Genomic DNA, 21,976 nt, shown 5'->3' with positions numbered 1-21,976 from the left:
ATGATATTCTTACTTAAAGATTGCCCTCGCCTTCTGCAGGACACTGGCTCTTGCGTTGGCAGCCCGTTATGATATAAACCAATGTTTCTGAGTAATGTATATTAGACATAAGTAATGCTGTTATGATTTGACCTGAACCACATGTCCAGATAGCTATGATTCAACCCAAATCACAAGTTTTATTCAAATTTTTTTTATCACCATTTTCATCTTGCAAGTACAAGTCTTGTCTTTCTCAGGGTGTCAGATTGACAACTATGGTAAGAGTTCCTGAATAAATCTTTTCTTATGTTAAAAAATAGTATTTATCCTTTCGGTTAATCCTAGTAATCTAGAATTAATTAACTCTTTTTAACCATAGATTGCTTTTGCCATTGAATATTTTTTTTCAGGATGAACCAGAAAACAAATATAATAAATCCATTAGTGTACCTTTTTAAAGGCAAACATGCAAGTTATATTTTCATATTTCATTAAGTAAATAAGAAGTGTATTTTCATTTTCTTGGTATCGTGTTCAATTTACCTAGCACATACAGCTGTTAGCTCTGACAAAAGCATTCTCGGGTTAATGTGTGTCACTTTATTCAATTCAAAATTTAAAATGGTTCTTAAATAATACAAGTAATAAGATTATAGATTTATTATTAAAGTACAAATTACCAGAACTGGGGGTTCCTTGTACTACTTTAAACCTAATTAACAGAAAATAAATACATAATCTATTTAAACTTAAAAAAAACTGTCAACAATGTGGGCCCTACGTTGAGCTCCTTGGATATTGTCAGCTCTTTCAATGATACCCACATCAGGTTCACCAGGATCATCGAATTCAAGATTTTCTTCATCCTGTAGAGGTATTCTGTTTGTTATTGCACAATTATGAAGGACTGCACAAGCAATTATTATGTTCTTAGTATTATTCAACTTTGTTCTGACCGGTATTGATAACACTGCAAACCCTTTTTTAAGCAGTCCATAGTATGGCGCGTTCTATAAGATTGCAAGTTCTGATGTGGGCTAAATTATAATGTCTTTGTTTATGTGTATTGGGAGTAAGAAATGGTGTCATTGTATAAGGACGGCATGGATAACCACTGTCTCGCAACAAAAAACCTCTGTACATACCCGACTCTAGGCTCTGTGCTAGTCTTGAAGAAGAAAATATTCTGGAGTCATGAGCACTGCCTGGCCAATTTACAATTACATTAGTGAACCTCAAAGAAGCATCGCATACAACCATGACATTTATAGAAAAAAAAATTTTTCTGCACCTGTACAATTCTGCATTAGGACCTCCAGGACTCTTTATAGGTATATGTGTACCATCTACACAGCCTATCACACCAGGCATTCCAGCTATTTGTGAAAACTCCATCATCATTTTGTTCTCATCCTGTGGAGTTGGGAATTTGATAAATTCTTGTGCAAGGGTGGCAACAGCAGCGCAAACATCCTTAAGGCACCTCGACACACTACTCTGGGCCATATCTGAACAATCTCCCAACGTCAACTGGAAATTTCCTGTAGCCATGTACCTTAAGGTTACCAAAAATTGATTGCATGGAGAAATTCGTTGTCCTGGTAAAGAAATAAAAGAAAAACTCAACTGTAATATACTGCATCATTATTACTGTCATCAACCAAACTTTTCATAACTAAAGTAGCAAAGTATATGTCTGAACACAACAGGAAGGAAAACAGTTCAAGCTGGAAAAAGGAAATTAGTTTGTTAAATTCATAAAAGATTGAAGGAGTAATATCATAAAAATTGAAAAAAAAAACTGTCCAGGAAAACTCTCTGATTATTATTATTATTAGTAATAGTAGTATTATTACTAGCTAGACTGTCACCCCGATTAGATAGCAAGTAGCTACAAACCCAAGGGTACCAATAGGGTAAGCAGCCCAGGAAAATGTGAGGATAGCGTATGTATAAAAAGGAAAAAAAAAAAAACTACAATATAAAATCAACACTAGATACTAAAAGTCCTGTGATTACTTGCATAGATGAGACAGGAAGATTACTGAAAATGCGAGACCTATTTAGAGGAGGGAGGTTTAAAAGGCAGCAGAAGTGTGAAATTTGAAAAGGCAGCTGAAATGGATAGCATAAATGAGGAAATACTGAAATTCTGAAGGGAAATTGTAATAAGACTAGATGAACCTAATCTGCAATTTAGCATGAAGGCAAAGTAAGGTAACCTAACCTAAGGATTCTATGGGGGAGGGTTAGTGACCAGTAACTGGTGCCTGATTCATAGAGTTGCTGTCAGATCTAGCCTCAAGCATCAGCTGCTGGTGCAGATAAGTTTTTCTAGGCCCTTTTATTTATTTTTTTTCCTTTTCCTCTTTCTGGAGTCCATTTTGACCTTGTGCTTCCTTATTCTTATGCTTATTAAGTTTTCTGGTGCTAGGTAAATGTCAAACAGTTTTCAGTGTTTGGCTTTTGACCACAATTTCATATTGAACATACACTAAAAGATGAAATGGAAATTTGAATGTTTTCCCTGTTAAAAAAAACCAAGGAAAAGCTAAATAAACAGTGTTTCTAATGTTCAATACATACATAATATATACACAAGTGCCTTGGATATACCAACCTCTTTGGTTCAGAGAATTAGGTAACTGAGATTCTATTCTCTAACAATTCAGGGAACAGTTCCTTTGAGTCTGTATCGCTGTTGAAACTTTTTCCGAGTAAAAGAAAAGATGAGCTATTCAATTTTTGTTTCGCCGCCTCTGCCTGTTTACTTACGGATGCATATTTAAGTCAGGTGGGGCCCAAGGGGTGAAGCCCAGGGCAGGAAAGGAACACAGCATTCTAAGATGGTTTTGGTATCTAGGTATTAACCTAACGGAAATACTGAAAGTTCCTTAAATATATCAATACAGAGAGAGAGAGAGAGAGAGATACTTCTCTCCGTAACTTAACTAGAATTTTATTAGCCTGTCAGAAATCAGTAATAAGGCTTACCACTACAGGTATACCTGGATTTGACAATTCACTACCTGTGAAAGCTATCGCAAACCATACCTATTGGTAGCCACTACCATAGGCAATTAGCTTCATCCTTTTTTTTAATGGCTTGGCCAATCTCATTTGAGTATTATATGGAACCTAGCCTGGTCATCTACACTGTACCATACTTTCTAATTTATTACAAACAGCCTACGTGGAAGTTCACGCTTGCATCACCAGCCTAGTAGCCTACTTGTGAGCTTCAAGTGGCTGTTCTGATTTTAACTTTCTTGGGCAATATAACACTACCACATTAAAATTTCTAGATGTATACCAATTAAAAACGTAATTCTGTATTGAAAAGGAAACTCTAAACACGTCAACGAAGCCTATTTTGAAGAAAAAGAATTCCAACAGAGGTGATTGACCGATTGTTTATGTTACGATGTGCTCGAATTCATCCATCGTCGGCATTTAGGGCAAGCAAAGACTTCTTAAAAGTATTAATTTCAAGATCTTTGTTGTGCTGTTATTCATGTCTTTTTACCACAAATTGTTTCGTATTTTCGATAGACATTGTAGATGAGTCACTTTGGTAAATGTATTTTAATGTAGAGTTGAAATTTACATTCTTTCAATTCTGCCATCGCAAGGGGGTACCCATGCGACGCGTCGCTCACTATGGTTCCAAAATTACATCGTTAAATGCGAAGGCCTGCGTATGTTCGTGTGGTTTCTGGATACGGCAAGACCATGACGATCGCATACAAAGAACCGTCGTATGATTTCTGGATACGGCCCTGTGTCTTACTTCAGCCGTAAGTTATTGGCAGCGGAGAAAAGTTACTCCACTATCGAGAAGGAGGCCTTGGCCTTGGTTCGCACTCTGCTACATTTTAAACCTTATGTTACTAATTTCTCTTTCCCTATAGAGATTTGGACTGACCACAATCCTCTAGTGTTCATCGAACGGATGAAAGGATCCAACCAGAGGATTTTAAGGTGGGCTCTGCAGTTGCAGGAATTCTCTCTGGTTATCAAACATATTAAGGGATCTGAGAACCGTATTCCTGATGCCCTTTCTCGTATGTAATCTTGGCTTTTGTCCCTCCCTCGCCCTTCTCGTGTCTTCATTGGGTTTGTATTAAAACTATTATTGCATAGTAAAATATGATGGCAAGCATGTGTGTGAGTATGAGTGATTCTTTATCTTAGGGTTTAGTTTAGATGTAGGTTTGGTCAAGTGCATTGTTTTTGTATGTTCAACCTCGGTAAGGTCTATCAGTTTTTTTGTTTTGGTACTCGTTCGAGTCTTGGTTTAGCCTTCTTTAAGGTGCCCTATTGGCTGGTTTGGTAAGTTTTCTTCGTGAAGCTATGCTTCTTTTGTCATGTGTACTGTAATAATATTTATAACCTTTATTTTTCAGTTTTGTTTAAATATTTATCTTGATCTGGTTTTGTATCTCTATAATATTATGTTAATTCCTTTCCATTTCAGCATTCTTACAGTATTTGAAAAAAAAAAATGTATTCTATGTGAATAATTTTTTTTGTTTTGGGGGAGGAAGGTATTAGGTTAACGTAAAACTATTATTATTTCTTTTGTTGATTTAAATCAGCCTTGTTTACTTTTTTGTTTACTTTTAAGTTAAATTTTTGCTGAGTATGTTTACTCTTGTGTTTCCGTAAGTTAAGTGGCTTTACGATTGTTTCAGTGTTTTTGCGCCTCCTCCTCCTTTTTTGTGTATTAGTGAACTATCGTTTTTAACGATTGTTATTCTTTTGCTTTGAGTGTTTATAAACACTGGGAAGGTGATGAGTGGACATGGTCGACCGGTCAACGGGAGTTCGGGTCTTGACAAGCTCTCACCAGCACTGTTTTCCCGTCGCAGCATTTATTTTGATTTGGAGGACGACTTTGGATAATTACCTTTTGGACCACGCACTTGGATATTTCCCTCACGGATTTTGGAAGACGCATATATACGTCTGTTGAGTGTGTCCCTGGATCACGGCTTTTTCTCGCGCAGGTGTTGTTGTCACCTGCGACCACACTGCTGTTGAGAGTTTAGCAGACGCTCTGTCATCTGCGACCGCTGTTTCTGCCCCTTTTTTCCCGTCTGAGGATTTTGACGGAAAATCTGTGTCGTCGCTGTATCCCGGCACTGGAATCTGGATTTACCTGCCGTGTCATCCTCGTCCAGCTGTTATACGGAAGTGAGAGCTACTTGACTCGTGAGGTGGCTAGTAGGGAGTCTGTCGCCAGGTAAGACGTACTATCGTTCCTCTCGTATCGGGAGATGTGTTGCCCTTCAGTACCTGGCGTACAGTATTTGCCCTTCCGTTAGCAGCTTGATGGACTGATCACGGCCCTGAATTCAACTCTTCTGGTATTTCACTGAAGGTGAAATTTATATATTTTTGCCAATTTTCATTATTCATAATATATATATGTATGTTTACATGTATATATTGTCATAGTTTATTGTATGTTGGTGTTTAGTGGACTGAGTTCCACATTGCTTAGCTTGGTGTTATAGGTAGGAATATTAAGGTTTTCCTTGTTTTCATCTCCTACTTCTTTCTATCTTATTATTATTAGGTTATTGGTGATTTTGGCTAGCCTTATTTTGGATCCAACTTGTTATATAGTAAGTATGTTTTCTCTCTTGGGGTTTTCTCTTGTTTAGGGCTTAGTGTATTAGCTTTAGGTTTTCTTGTGAGTTCCCGAGAACCAGGTATTTGTTCTCTTGAATATTCTGTACAATTAAGTGTATTTAATCTCACAAGGTTGATTTAAGTCATTGTTCTAGTTTATAATAAATATTGTTAAGTTTTCTTGAGTTTCTGTTTCCGTCCTTCCTTGTCACTGAGGTACATTACTGACTGCAATCCTTGAGAATATAAAGACCTAAAAAGAACCTGCACTGCAACCTGGGAGGTTGTAACAATATATATATATATATATATATATATATATATATATATATATATATATATATATATATATATATAATATATATATTATATATATATATATGTGTGTGTGTGTGTGTGTGTGTATTTACATATATACTTATATATGTATGTAAGTATGTATGCATGTATCTATTTATCTATCTATCTATCTATATATATATATATATATATATATATATATATATATATATATACAAATAAAGGTAATGCCACTGGAAAACCTGTATTTATACGTAGCATCACGTTTTATATATTTCGTGATCAAGTTATCCATATGTATATTGACATGCATGCCATGGCTTGGAAATAAGTCGAAACCGGTCAAGACCCAACAACTACCGATTTGCAGCCCTCTAAGCCTCAGTAGTTTTCAAGATGTGAGTGCGGACGGACGGGCAAAGCCATCTCAGTAGTTCTCTTTTACAGACAACTAATAACAAAACAAAACGTGACAGTGGCTCTCTGGTCTGGCACGAACCTGTCTCAAAATAGTCATCATTCAGTCTGAATATATCATTTCAAATCTGGACTGCCATTCCTTACTTAATATTAGTCGAGTACAACCGATTACATATGAAATGTCACGAGGGGTCAATGTATCTTCATGTATATATATATATATATATATATATATATATATATATACATATATATATATATATGTATATATAATATATATACATGTATGTATTTGTATGTATATATATAAATATATATATATTGTAACGGCTCGTTTTACCGTCACCAAGAAATACTATTTAATTTTCTCTTTAAGTATCCATATACCACTGATACGAAGTCCACAGTAAGGTGGAATCATACCAAAACAAACTCAATTCTTTTTCAAAGTGCAAGGATGAATTCAAGGGAGGAGTAAACAAACACAATGAAAAACCATAAATTTAATACATAAAGAACCAGACAGAAAATACACCTGAACCTCTTTGAGAACAGGAAATAAATGAATTACTATCACACTTAATAACAATTCAACACACGTATACAAAATTAAGATAGCATAACCAACACACACAAACCAAAATAAGGGGCCCAGAAAGGAGGAGGAAATCAAAAAGAAAGAATATCCTGACGATTACAGGCTAATACCAAGCTTGTCACCAAAAATCTTCATGTTCAAAAATGCTTATTATTCTTTTTAAAAGACAGAATCCTCCACGTCTGGTGGAGTAGTACCACAGGTGGTTAATAACTAGGGGCCCAGTCGAGCAGTCTCCACAGAATCGCAGCCGTGATCAATGCAAAAAGGTATACACAACCTTACCATGGGACAGCGAGGTCCCCGGGCTTTATAACTGAACAGAGGTGATGCGGTGATTCCCGAGGACGTCCAGATATGTTATCTGGAGAGATCTCCCAATCTGAAGATAACAGATATTCAGTGATCCTCGGGTCCTGCAGATACGGGTAAATCACCAATAGAGGCTGCAAGCACCACGAAGCAAGAGACGGCAGTACTCCTAGTGCACGAAGCAAGGTCAAAAATCATCCAAAAGTGACAAGGTCCAGAGAACGGACTGCCTGTTCCTCTCCCTTAAGCCAAGAAGTTACCCCCCCCCCCCCCCACTTATCCACAGGGGAGGGACCACTCACACAACCTCCTTAAAGATAAACACAAATGTTAATAACAAGCAAACAGTTGTTATACAAAACGACAAGTGAAACTTAAAAACTAGGTTTAACAAATATCAAAAAAATTTAATTTAATAATATTTAATGAAAAAGGATCACATACTGACAATATACATGTATATATAATTATATATATATATATATATATATATATATATATATATATATATATATATATATATGTGTGTGTGTGTGTGTGTGTGTGTATACATGAAGATACATTGACCCTCGTGACATTTCATATGCATTCGTAGTACTCGACACCCCCTATATTAAATAAGGAATGGCAGTCCAGACTGAAAGGATATATTTAGACTGAATGATGACTATTTTTTGAGACAGGTTCGTGCCAAGACAGAGAGCCACTGTCAACGTTTGTGTGTTATTAGTTGTCTGTAGAAGAGAACTACTGAATTGGCTTTGCCCATCCGTCCGATCTTTTTCCTGTCCGCATTCAGATCTTTGAAAACTACTTGCGGCTAGAGGGCTGCAAATCGGTATGTTGGGTCTTGACCGGTTTCGACGTATTTCCAGCCATGCATGCATGTCAGTATACATATGAATAACTTGATCACGAAATATATCAAAAACGTGATGCTAACGTATAAATACAGGTTTTCCACAGTGGCATTACCTTTATTTATATATATCATATATATATATATATATATATAATATATATATATATATATATATATATATATATATATATATATATATATATATATATATAATACAAATATATATATATATATATATATACTATATAATTATATATATATATATATATACATATATATAAGCGTGTGTATACAAAACTGTTTGCATGTATTATATTCGTATGGATGTATATCAGTGTATATTGGCCCTTATAGCAAAACTGCAAATTCCTGCTTGGCGTGAGCTGTTCAAAACTTAATCGCTACTGAAACATTGCCTAAAAAAATTAGAAGAATAACCTTTAAACCTTTAAAAGAATAATCTTATTCAGTTCAGGTAAATTCTACATAATCAGAAATAGAGAGGGGGAGAGAGAGAGAGAAAGAGAGAGAATGTTACGTATATCTTAGTTTTACCAGATCACTGAGCTGATTAACAGCTCTCCTAGGGCTGGCCAGAAGGATTAGATATTTTTACGTTACTTGAAACCATTTGTGGGATCCGAACCACGCTGTATCGAGAAATGAATTTCTATCGCTAGAAATAAATTCCTCTAGTTCCGCGTTAGCCGAGCCGAGAATCGAACTTCGGACCACCGGATTGGTAGCCGAGTGCGAAATACACTCGGCCAACGTGGAACTGAAAGAGAGAGAAAATCGTAAAAAAAATAAGAAACAGATCTTAAAAATGACCTTTGCAATAATCACAATCATTACCGGTAAAGTGGTAAAATCTAGAAGTAAAGAGAGAGAGAGAGAGAGAGATTCGTAAAAAAAATTAAAAGACAGATCTTTAAAATAACAACTGTTACAATAATCGTATTCAGTTCTGATAAAAATCTAGAAAGACAGAGAAAGACAGAATCGTAAAAAAGTGTAAAAAACAGATCTTCAAAATAACAACTGTTACAAAAATCGTATTCAATTCTAATTAAAGTCTAAAAGAGAAGAGAGAGAGAGAGAGAGAGAATCGTAAAAAGATAGAAAGAGAAAGACAGATCTTTAAAATAACAACCGTTACAAAAATCGTATTCAATTGTGATAAAAATCTAAAGACAGACAGTCAAACAGAGAGAGAGAGAGAGAGAAGGTTACGAAAATCGTATTCAATTCTGATAAAAATCCAAAGACAGAGAGAGAGGGGGGGAGGGGGGGAGAGAATCGTAAAAAAATTAGAAAGACAGAAAATCGAATTAAAATCTAAAGAGAGACAGAGACAGAGACAGAGAGACACACACATACAGAATATATCACTGTCCGAGAATCTCTTTGAAACCCCCCCCCCCCCCCCCCCCAAACCCCCCCCCCCCCCCCCCCCCCCAACCTTTTTCAATTCCGGAGCTCAATGGGCGATCCGCGACGGAAATGAACGCACACCAATCAATCAGCGGAACGCTTTCCAAAGGCCGGCGAAAGAGTCTGGGTAAATAATCTGTCAAAGGCAGTAATTACGTCGATTTGGTTTTGCTTGCATCAAAGCACGAAATACTTTCTCTTCCCGGCTTGGGGGAGGGAGGGGGGTTTCCTTTGTAATGCTTGAGGGGCAGGAAGGTCAGGGGTCAAAGCGTACTTGATGTATGTCAGGGTCGGTTGGTCGGTCAGCTATATAGCTAATAATTTTTTATGCATATATTTTAACATAGATTCATTGATATGATTCTAAAATTGACGTGGGTATTAACTAACCACTGACGAATATAATTACTTGATAATGCAATACGTCTCTCACCAATCACTGATTACCCTAGTTGGTTTAGATATGAACTTTAAATTATAAATCAACCGTATACCTAATAATTTTTCATACATACTTTTCAACAGATTCATTGATTTAATCTTAAAACTGGCGTTGGCATTAACTGATCACTGACGAATATAATTATTTGGTAATAAAATATATCATTGACCAATCAGTGATTAGCATAGTTGGTTTAGATATGAATTTTAAATTATAAATTACTTTTTTTTAACTGGTATTAAAATTGACGTTGGTAATGACTCATCACTGACGAATATAATTATTTGGTAATGTAAAATTGCAATAACTAATCAGTAAATGTTATAGTAGGTTTAAATTTATCAATTATTGATTTTTTAAATAGACTGATTCGTTGATTTGGTATTAAAATTGTGGTTGGTATTAACTGAACACTGACGAAAATAATTACTAGGTAGTGTAATATTGCATTCACGAATCAGTAATTGGCTCAGTTGGATTAAATATGTAAATTATCTGTTGTCTTTTTTATACTTTTGAAATGAAATTATTCATATATGTATGTATGCATATATATATATATATTATATATATATATTATATATTTTATATATATATATGTATATATATATATATATGTAATATATGACTGGTAAAGGTGTTCTGTAACAACAGAATTCCATCTAATAAAAGGAGCCCATAAAAACACCAAAATGTAGAGAGAAAAGTACTATATTTCAGAGACTGCTGTCTCTCTCTTCAGTATATGATGAGAAAAGTTTACAGAAAAGGTGTATTTTATACCAAGAGATTCGTCCACAAGTAAGCCATTTTAATTTAGGTCACCCCCTCCCGCTGATAATCTTCCTTTAATCTTCTTAAGCGTTGGTTGAATGAACACTGCGTCGACGATGTCTGATGTCCAATTCCCTTTTGAGATGTTCATTACCTGCTTCTCATTTTATTAAGGCCGATTCCATCATTTGACTCTTGTACCGGCAGTTGCTGCTATAAATTACACGTGACATTATTCCAGTTTATTCTATGGTTATGTTCATGTATATGATTGAAAATAGCCGAGTTCTGTTGTCCATACCTAACTGACCGTTTGTGTTGTATTAATCTCTGGGGAAGTGATTTACCTGTAAATCCGATGTAAGATTGGTCACAGTCCTGGCATGGGGATCTCATATACCCCGAGTCTTTGGGCGATGTCTTTTGTTGGACGTTAATCAGGGATTTGGCTAAGGTATTTGGGTAGGTAAATGCAAAAGGGTTGGATTTCCAAGGGTGTGAGTTACTCTCTTAATCGTCTCCAGGTGGGGAATTTTTATTTTATTGTTGGGTGTGTCTCTGGTCTTGTCTTTAGGGGGTCGGTAGAAAATTACCGTTTGCTTTTTGAATTGCTTTCTCAATTATATGGTCAGGATACTTTAAAGATGAGAGTTGCTTGCGAATTAGTTCAAATTCTTTTCCAGGAAATCTGGGGAACAAATTCGTAAGGCTCTTAAGAATAGGTTGCTAGCTAGACTTATCTTGAGAGTATTGTCATGATAGCTAAAATAGTGAATATATGAAAGTGAGAACGTTGGTTTTCTGTATATGGTAAATTTGTATTCTGTCGTGTCTCTGATTATTAAAACATCAAGAAAAGAATTTTGTTGTCTGTTCCCATTCAACTTTAAATTTGATGCTGGGCACTAATGCGTTTAATTTTGAGAGGAATTCATTAAAATTACCCCACTTATTATCCCAAAATGTTAGTATGTCATCCACGTATCTCATCCACAGCATGTTTTGGGTTTTATGCATTTATTACTGTAGTTTCAAAGTATTCCAGTGTACAGATTGGCATTAAAATAGGACTTAAAGGACTACCCATACTACACCCGAATTTTTGCTTGTAGAATGATTCCCCGAATAATGAAAATACGTTATTAGATGCACATAATCAACTAACTTTTTATTATTTTGTCAAGTGCCTAAGGGAAATGATCTGAATAGGGGATTAATTTTTCCCTTAAAAACTGAAGAACGTCCTGTACTGGTACTTTTGTGAATAGGGAGTCTACGTCAAGGCTTAAAAAAGTTTTATGTTGTGAAGTGGTATATGTGCTTCTCTGAATTGTGACAAAAGTCTTCCGAATGTTTGATGTGACTGGGAGAAAAAAGTGCCTAAAAAAGGAGGAGAAAGGAGGCCAGCTAACCATTTAGAAATTTTGTAATTGAAAGCTCCGGCGCATGAAACGATGGGTCTGAATGGAAGATTGTCTTGTGAGTTTTGGGAAGACCATAAAAGTAGGGGTAATTTAGGATTAATTACTTTAAATTTCTCTAATAGTTCAATACTCTTTTTGTAATTTTAATGAATTCCTCTCAAAATTAAACGCATTAGTGCCCAGCATCAAATTTAAAGTTGAATGGGAAACAGACAACAAAATTCCTTTTCTTGATGTTTTAATAATCAGAGACACGACAGAATACAAATTTACCATATACAGAAAACCAACGTTCTCACTTTCATATATTCACTATTTTAGCTATCATGACAATACTATCAAGATAAGTCTAGCTAGCAACCTATCTTAAGAGCCTTACGAATTTGTTCCCCAGATTTCCTGGAAAAAGAATTTGAACTAATTCGCAAGCAACTCTCATCTTTAAAGTATCCTGACCATATAATTGAGAAAGCAATTCAAAAAGCAAACGTAATTTTCTACCGACCCCCTAAAGACAAGACCAGAGACACACCCAACAATAAAATAAAAATTCCCCACCTGGAGACGATTAAGAGAGTAACTCACACCCTTGGGAAATCCAACCCTTTTGCATTTACCTACCCAAATACCTTAGCCAAATCCCTGATTAACGTCCAACAAAAGACATCGCCCAAAGACTCGGGGGTATATGAGATCCCATGCCAGGACTGTGACCAATCTTACATCGGATTACAGGTAAAATCACTTCCCCAGAGATTATACAACACAAAACGGTCAGTTAGGTATGGACAACAGAACAACTCGGCTATTTTCAATCATATAAATGAACATAACCATAGAATAAACTGGAATATGTCACGTGTAATTTATAGCAGCAACTGCCGGTACAAAGAGTCAAATGATGGAATCGGCCTTAATAAAAGGAAGCAGGTAATGAACATCTCAAAAGGGAATTGGACATCAGACATCGTCGACGCAGTGTTCATTCAACCAACGCTTAAGAAGATTAAAGGAAGATTATCAGCTTGGGGGGTGACCTAAATGGCTTACTTGTGGACGAATCTCTTGGTATAAATACCACCTTTTCTGTAAACTTTTCTCATTCATATACCTGAAGAGAGAGACAGCAGTCTCTGAAATATAGTACTTTTCTCTCTACATTTTGGTGTTTTTATGGCTCCTATTTTATTAGATATGAATATATATGTATATATATCATACTATATATATACATATATATATATAATATATATAATGTATATATATACAATATATATACATCTATATATTATTAATATAATATATATATATATATAGATATATATAATATATATATATATATATATATAGATATATATATAATATATATATATATATATATTGCATTCACGAATCAGTAATTGCTCAGTTGGATTAAATATGTAAATTATCTGTTGTCTTTTTTTATACTTTTGAAATGAAATTATTCATATATGTATGTATGCATATATATATATAATATATATATATTATATATATATTATATAATATAATATATATATATATATGTATATATATGATATAATACATAGTATATATTACATATATAATATATAGATTATAATGTATATATATATACATATAATATACATTATATATACATATATATATATATATAATATATATATATATACATATATATATATATATATATAATATATATATATATATGTATATATATACATATTTATACATATATTATATATAATATATCATATCGTATTATATATATATATATATATATATAGATATAAATATATATATAAATATATAAAATTATATATAATATATATATATATCATATATATATATATATTTCATCATATGTATATATATATATGATATATATATATATATTATATATTATATATATATATATCTATATATATACATATATGTATATATATATTATATATATTTATATGTATATATATGATATAGATATATATATATATATATATATATATATGATTTTCTTCTGATAATGAGTATCTCTTCACATGCATGTCTCTGATATAAGGACACTTAGCAAAACAAATGCTTCAATAGTAATTAATCAAGTACTTATACCAAGAACGAGAGAGAGAGAGAGAGACGAGAGAGAGAGAGAGAGAGAGAAATGTCTCGAACTTATATATAAAAACCATATTAAAAAAAAGAATCACGTATATAGACCATCAAGGTTGAGAGAGAGAAAAAACCAAAAAGAAAAAATGACCTAACACAGTTCTATAAAGGCGTCCTCTTCAGCATTCACTTGACGAATCAGTAGGGCCAGAGAGATGAAAGCCACCAAATGAATGACTCATCGAAACCTTTCCCTTCACCCCCAACCCCTTCCCCCCCCTCGACCTTGTTTTACTTCTCGTACAAATGGTTGGTCGGCAGCCCGCCACCACCATACTCGGAGTAAAATTCCAGATGCAATGAGTGACCCTCCCCTTTTAAATTTAAATTAGCTACCGGAGAGAGAGAGAGGAGAAGAGAACGAGAGAGAGAGAAGAGAGAGGATGAGAGCCTCATAAGTTATGTTAGAGTATTAGATAGATTATATGTACAGGGGTGTCCATAAAGTCCCACTACCACTATAGCAATAAACACTTGTAATGGTACTGGGACATTATGGATTCCCTGTATATATAGGTATATAATATATATATATATATATATAGATATATATATATATATATATATATATATATATATACATATATATATATATATAATGTATATAAATATAAATAATATATATATATATATATATATATATATATATATGGGATAGTGTACAATATATATATCATATATATATATATATATATATAATATATATATATATATATTATTATACCTATATATATTATATATATATATACATATATATATATTATATATATATATATATATATATATATATAGGGAGAGAGAGAGAGAGAAAGATGCTGTCGAGTACATACTAATGATTGTTAATGAATTGGTTATTTTCGTGATATTTGACCTAATTGCATCTTAAATGATTTTTTGCAACTCTTGAATGTTTATTTTACTATTCTTGTTGTTCTTGTTTTGGGGGGCTAGGAATGGTCTATGGAAAGCCAAAAAATGTCTGAAAAGGGTGTTTTGCGTTAAGTCAAAGATACAGAAATTTTAGGGTAGGATATTTATGATTTATCTATTAAAATGAAAATGTAAAAAATAAATAATGAGCATTTAGACAGTACAGAACAATTAATTTTAATGAAATATAGCGTATTTATTTTAATTTTCGTTGGTGAACTAACGCCTTACTTGACCGTGGATTTTAGCATGCGCCCAGAGTAAGCTGGAGGTCGGATCACGCTTGTTCAATCCTACTGTCCATCTGTGAAAGATTCTGTATTGTAGATCTAGACCTTTTAAATACATATAATCATAATTTTTTGTAATTAGGCTCTTTGGGTGATCTATATATGTTAAACCGTGATCACTTGCTCAATTGTTCTGTGCATTCGTCCTAAGAGTAACTGGACCTCCCTTAAACAGGATGGTATCTGATGGAGATTTTGTTTAAGAAAGTTACAATGTTTCCAGGACCAACTGTCCCCATCGTCTGGTAGCACATGACGATGGGGACGTTTAGTCCTTGAAACCTTGTTAGCTATTTTGATTAAAATCTGCGTTGGATATCATCTTGTTTTAAGCGAGGTCTTGTTACTCTTCATTCAAATGTACAGCGTAATATAATATATATATATATATATATATATATATATATATATATATATATATATATATATATATATATATAGTACTATATATATATATATATATGTATATATATATATATATATATATATATATATATATATATATATATATATATATATATATATATATATATATATAAAATCTGTCCCCTAGGAACTGCCCTCATATGTCTATCAATAATCACAAGGCCATCTGTTAGAGTAACAAAAGACCTAAGTATAATGAATTATGATCATATGGATTATATTTGGACGTAGTGATACAGTGTGTGTGTGTGTGTACCATATGACCTTTTCAGGTGTAAATACACACACGACCACACACGCATTTATAGTTAAGCTCAGCTGTTAATCTCCACGCGCGAAACACTCTAAACCCAATCTCCTTCTCTAACAAGGATTCACCCTTTATCTCTTTCTCACTCACCCCCCCCTCTTCCCCCCCCCCCCCCCCCCCCCCCCCCCCCCCCCCCCCCCCCCCCCCCCCCCCCCCCCCCCCCCCCCCCCCCCCCCCCCCCCCCCCCCCCCCCCCCCCCCCCCCCCCCCCCCCCCCCCCCCCGCCCCCCCCCCCCCCCCCCACCCCCCCCCCCCCCCCCCCCCCCCCACCCCCCCCCCCCCCATGGCTCCCCCCCCCCCCCCCCACCCCCCCCCCTCCCCCCCCCCCCCCCCCCCCCCCCCCCCCCCCCCCCCCCCCCCCCACCCCCCCCCCCCCCCCCCCCCCCCCCCCCCCCCCCCCCCCCCCCCCCCCCCCCCCCCCCCCCCCCCCCCCCCCCCCCCCCCCCCCCCCCCACCCCCCCCCCCCCCCCCCCCCCCCCCCCCCCCCCCCCCCCCCCCCCCCCCCTCCACCCCCCCCCCCCCCCCCCCCACCCCCCCCCCCCCCCCCCCCCCCCCCTCGCCCAACCACCCCTGTCTCTCCCTCCATCGGATCTCTCATAATATCCTCACTTTCCGCGGAAGATATCCTATTTGTGGTCTCTCGTCTTTAATAAAGACGAACAGTGCTGCAACCTTCTGGTCCTGCGAGCAGTTGGTTTTATTCAGAACGGAGGTGCAGAAACAGACGTCAGCAATAAAATACCTCCCATATCGTCGGTTCCTGTGTTTGTTTGCTTGTTTACCGACTTATTTTCCTCGTGACACTTCAGTTTCGTGTCCCGTTTCGTCGATGCCATGCTGTTTTGACACTCCTCGTTTGCTGGAGACGCGTTTGAGCTTTCCTTTTTTCATTTTGTGGCTTGTTTTATTCTTCCTCTATTAATTGCAGACATCTTTTAATCCTCTAGTTTTTTTTATTATGGAATTGTTTGAACTTTCTTCCTATTGTTGGAGAGCTATTTTATCCTTTCTTTCTTAATGGAGACCTGGTTTTTTTTTTTCACTTTTAATTGGAGACCTGTTTGTTGGAGACAGAATTAACCCTCTGCTTTTGTTGAAGGGTGTTTCCATCTTCTTATTTTGCAGGTGACATGTTTTTACCATCCTCGTTTCCTGGAGTTTGTTTTCTTATAGAAATCTTTTGTTGGAGATTTACTTCCACCATCCTCTTTTGTTGGAGTTTGTTTTCCTAGAAATCTTTTGTTGGAGACTTTTTTCACCAACCTCTTTTGTAGGAGATTAACTTCCCCCATCATCTTTTGTTGGAGACATGTTTCCACCATCCTCTTTTGTTGGAGACTATTTTTCACCAGTCTCTTTTGTTGGAGACTATTTTTCACCAGTCTCTTTTGTTGGAGAAATGTTTCCAACATCCACTTTTGTTGAATACTTGTTTCCATTTTCCTCTTTTCTTGGAGATTATTTTCATAATCATCTTTTGTTGGGGAATCGTTTTAATTCTCCAATCGTGCTGCCACCCATCCCAGCCGACTGACCATCGATATAATTCCCCGCATTCCCCCTCGCCCCCACACCTGGGATCGAACCCGTCTCTCGCAGCGCCTAACGAAGCGTGCGCGGAGTCTAACTATCCCAAATCATCAGCCTGGGAGCCTAATAGCCATTCTTTGATCCTTTGCAATTGCATTAATCTTTGAGACCTTTCCGTTGCAATTGGCCGACAAACAGCACATCCATCTTGCAATATGCAAACACAAAGCAAGCACAAAGCAAGTACCAAGCAAGCAAGCAAGCTGGAAGGCATCACGCGACCGCCAACGGCGTTCCCAAATTGCAGGAACCGTGGCGGAATCATTACCTCGAGGTAATTATTCAGCTAAGTGCGACGCGGATTCAAATGCGGACTTGGCACATCGGAGGAGAAAGAGAGGACGTCCATTAGGCCAGCAAACACAAGGGGCGCCGACGATGCGTTTCGAAAGCTGAGTGTGACGGTCGTGTGTATTTGCGTCATTCGTGAGTTGTTGGTTCTCGTCAAGCAGCGGAGGATGGTCTCCTCGTTAATGCCATCGTAGTCTCTCTCTCTCTCGCTCTCTCTCTCTCTCTCTCTCTCTCTCTCTCTCCGTCGAAGCGTTGTAACGTCCCTCTGAAAGAGACAGCTGGTTGGTTGGGGAAGACAGGAGAGCAGCTCAGAGTAGCATTAATTAATAAGAGGTTAATCCTACCTGCGATCTGCTACCTGCCTCTGCATAATCTATATACACTCGTGATCCCCTTGAGAGAAGACAGGACTGGCTGCTGTACAATACAAGGATCTGGATTCTGGGAAAGCTCTCTTGTGTTGTGTTTGTCCTGTTAATTGCTGCGTTTTTGTTTTGGCCGTATTTTCGGTTTTTTTGCGACGCTTCGTAAGGGTTATGAGATCTTTTCCAGTTGGTTAGGGTTAGTTTTGTTCTACCAAAGGTTTCTGGGTCATTTTCCAGTAAAGAAAAGTGAGTTTTGTTTATTTACCAAAGGTTTTTGGGTTATTTTCCTGTCATTTAACCTTAGTTTTGTCCTACCAAATGTTTCTGAGTCCGTTAGCAATAGATTAAAATTCCTTTTGTTCTTACCAAACAAATGAAATGAAATAAAGGGGTAATCATGACTTGAAAGGATAACTGCTACTTTGTATGATTGCAGTATTTCGTGGAGCATCTGGGTCCATCTTCACAGCTCATTTTTTATTTCATTGCCAAAGCGACATCAAACGAAATAAATTAACAGAGAGAGAGAGAGAGAGAGAGAGAGAGAGAGAAGAGAGAGTCAAATATCTTCACTTAATAGGAATCCCAAAAGTTAGGAAGGCAATAGGTTTCCTATTTCATGAGACGGAATCTGAAAGATATCTCAAAGTCAGGATAATATTTAGCTTCGATTTGATTATCGAGACTAACTTGTTATAAAAATGAATAATAAAATCGTGTACACTATATGATATCGGGAAGACTAGCAAATATATTTTCTAATTATGACAATCCTTATCAGTAAGTGGTAAATCATTTTATAGCTATCAGCACCGTAATTGTCACTATTATAAATAGAAGTACTGGTTGTTTTGTTTTATTTCTATCATTATAACACTTATTTTTTATGGTATTTTTCTCAAAATACTTGCTAAACTTGATAAAGACAATTATAATGAGGACCTAGGCAATCATCCTTCAGCTTAATTTACCCAAAAAGTAACAATCATTTTGTTCAAAAGCTACTTTTGTTAACAAGTGTAATCAGAACCTCAGTTAATAACATTCCCCCACCTCCCCCCATCTCCCCCCGCCGCCTAAAAAAAAACTATTGAAAAAATATATAAACAAACCGGACCTCGTCCTCACACATACACACAAAAGACTACCCTGCACCACCAACGACTCATTGAACGGTAGTGTGGCTTTTGATATCCTGCAATTTTATTCTCAGAGGTGGCTGGGGGGAGGGGCACCATTCCCTCCCAGATTTATAGGAATAGTCATGCACAATAGGCTTTTGTGGGGTCGGAATGAGAAGAGATTCTGCATGGTTGCAAGATTGCTCAAAATGTTTTCATAGAACACAATGCGATAAGATCACCTCGACTTCATATCTGACTCTGGAATCCAGGCTTTCGAGAAGGATGATATTGAGAGTCATGATTTTATTCTAAATGTTTGGTTTGGAAATCCAGGTTTTGCTTTCTTGGAATACCTTCGGTTTTATTTATATCTTTGAGGAAGGAATGTAAGTCTGAGTCTTAATGTTTGGTTTGGGATTCCAGATTTTGAAATCTTGAAATATCTTTGATTTTTTGTGTTTTTACCAGGATTTTAAGAATCATAATTTTACTCTTAGTTGCTTTCTGGAATACTCTCGGTTTTATTCATATCTTTGAGGATGGAATGTGCGTCTGATTCTGAATGTTTGGTTTGGAATTCCGGAATTTGCTTTCTTGGAATATCTTTGGTCTTATTTGTTTTTGAGGATGGAATGTCAGTCTCACTCTTAATGTTTGCTTTGGAATTCTAGATTTTTTCTGGAATATCTTTGATTTTGTTAAATTTTTGAGGATAGAATGTGAATCTGATTCTTAATTTGGTTTAGAATTCCTAAACATATGGTGTTCATTATAAAAAAAATTAAATAAAAATAGTTAATGATTATTGGTGACGATCTTAGGTTCAATTGATTTACTTTTATGAACTGTATACGCATTAATTTCTTATTTCTCATTCATATCATGACGGTTTTCAATCGTGATTTTAAGATAAATCTTCTGCCATAAACTTGACGACTCATAGGAGTATTCTAGCGGTCAGGTTGTCAATAGTGAACGTACATTAGTACCTTTTCAAATTTTTTTTCCTTCTCCCGTCCTTAATCAACGTATTAATGAAGCACCTTCTGACCCTTTTATAACGACCTTTGACCTTTAAAATGACCGGTTCTTTTAACATAACCTCGTTAAAGGCGAAGCGCTCTAACTGGCAATATGTCGTTTCATTTGTGGAAATTCCCAACTGGGCAGGTCACGATCTCATTTGGAAAATTGGAAAGAGTTACGCAGTATATGTAATAAGTAAGTATATATATATAATAGATATATATATAGATATATATATATATATATATATATATATATACTATATACTCTCTCTCTCTCTCTCTCTCTCTCTCTCTCTCTCTCCACACATGTGTCTATCATATGTATATCTAAACTCTATTAACCAAAAAACATTCCAAAGAACTTTAGTTCCCCCCCCTCCCCTCTCTCTCTCTCTCTCTCTCTCTCTCTCTCTCTTTCTCTCCATATATATGTCTAATCATATGTATATCTAAATTCTTTTAATTCAAAAACATTCCAGACAACTTTACTTCTCCTCTCTCTCTCTCTCTCTCTCTCTCTCTCTCTCTCTCTCTCTCTCTCTCTCGTTCAAAAAATCCTTGTGGTGAAAAGGACGCCCTCCTGTTAGTCCACCCAATCTCGGATATCTTGCGTCCCTTGGTTGCGTAAACATTTTTCAAATGTCCTGTTTTCATCGCTGTCCATATTTGAGGGATAGAGCATCTTCTTGAAGCGTTCAATATATTCTCGTGTTCGGTTTGCACTCTCTATTGAAAGTTTTTCCTTCCCACGGAGCTGCAGATCTCAGTATGGATGTGTGTGTGTGTGTGTGTGTGAGAGAGAGAGAGAGAGAGAGAGAGAAAGAGAGAGAGAGAGGACTGGATAGATAGCAAGAAAGACAAACACAGGTAGTGTGTGTGTGTGTGTGTGAGAGAGAGAGAGAGAGAGAGAGAGAGAGAGGGCTGGGTAGATAGCAAGACAGACAAACAGACAGGGAGAGAGAGAGAGAGCCTTACCTTACCTTACAGACCTTACAGTTCGTTCGGGTTGCCCCAGGTCCCTCAGTGTGAGGCGCCTCTAATGTCTACCAGAGAGTTGCTAGTACATCTTCAGGTATATTTTGCATCTTCCAATCTTGGATGGTCTGGGATGCAGTTTAGATATTTGTCGAGCTTATTCTTAAACACATCTACGCTCACTCCAGATATATTCCTCAGATGAGCTGGCAACGCATTGAATAGACGCTGCATTATCGATGCTGGTGCGTAGTGGATTAATGTTCTGTGTGCTTTCCTTATTTTTCCTGGTATAGT

The 21,976-nt window shown here is 36.4% G+C and overlaps 1 protein-coding gene and 1 pseudogene across 11 annotated transcripts in view; both read right to left on the bottom strand.

Moving 5' to 3' along the window:
• Positions 1-21,976, bottom strand: part of LOC135217458 (uncharacterized) — a 334,879-nt gene that overhangs the window by 120,977 nt on the left and 191,926 nt on the right. The gene's annotated exons all lie outside the window — the stretch shown is intronic.
• Positions 689-17,142, bottom strand: LOC135217642 (putative nuclease HARBI1; annotated as a pseudogene).

This window comes from Macrobrachium nipponense, chromosome 7, assembly GCF_015104395.2.
Source record: "Macrobrachium nipponense isolate FS-2020 chromosome 7, ASM1510439v2, whole genome shotgun sequence".
Lineage (NCBI taxonomy): Eukaryota > Metazoa > Arthropoda > Malacostraca > Decapoda > Palaemonidae > Macrobrachium > Macrobrachium nipponense.
Note: the sequence above shows the minus strand (reverse complement) of the source record. Positions and strands in the feature narration are given on the sequence as shown.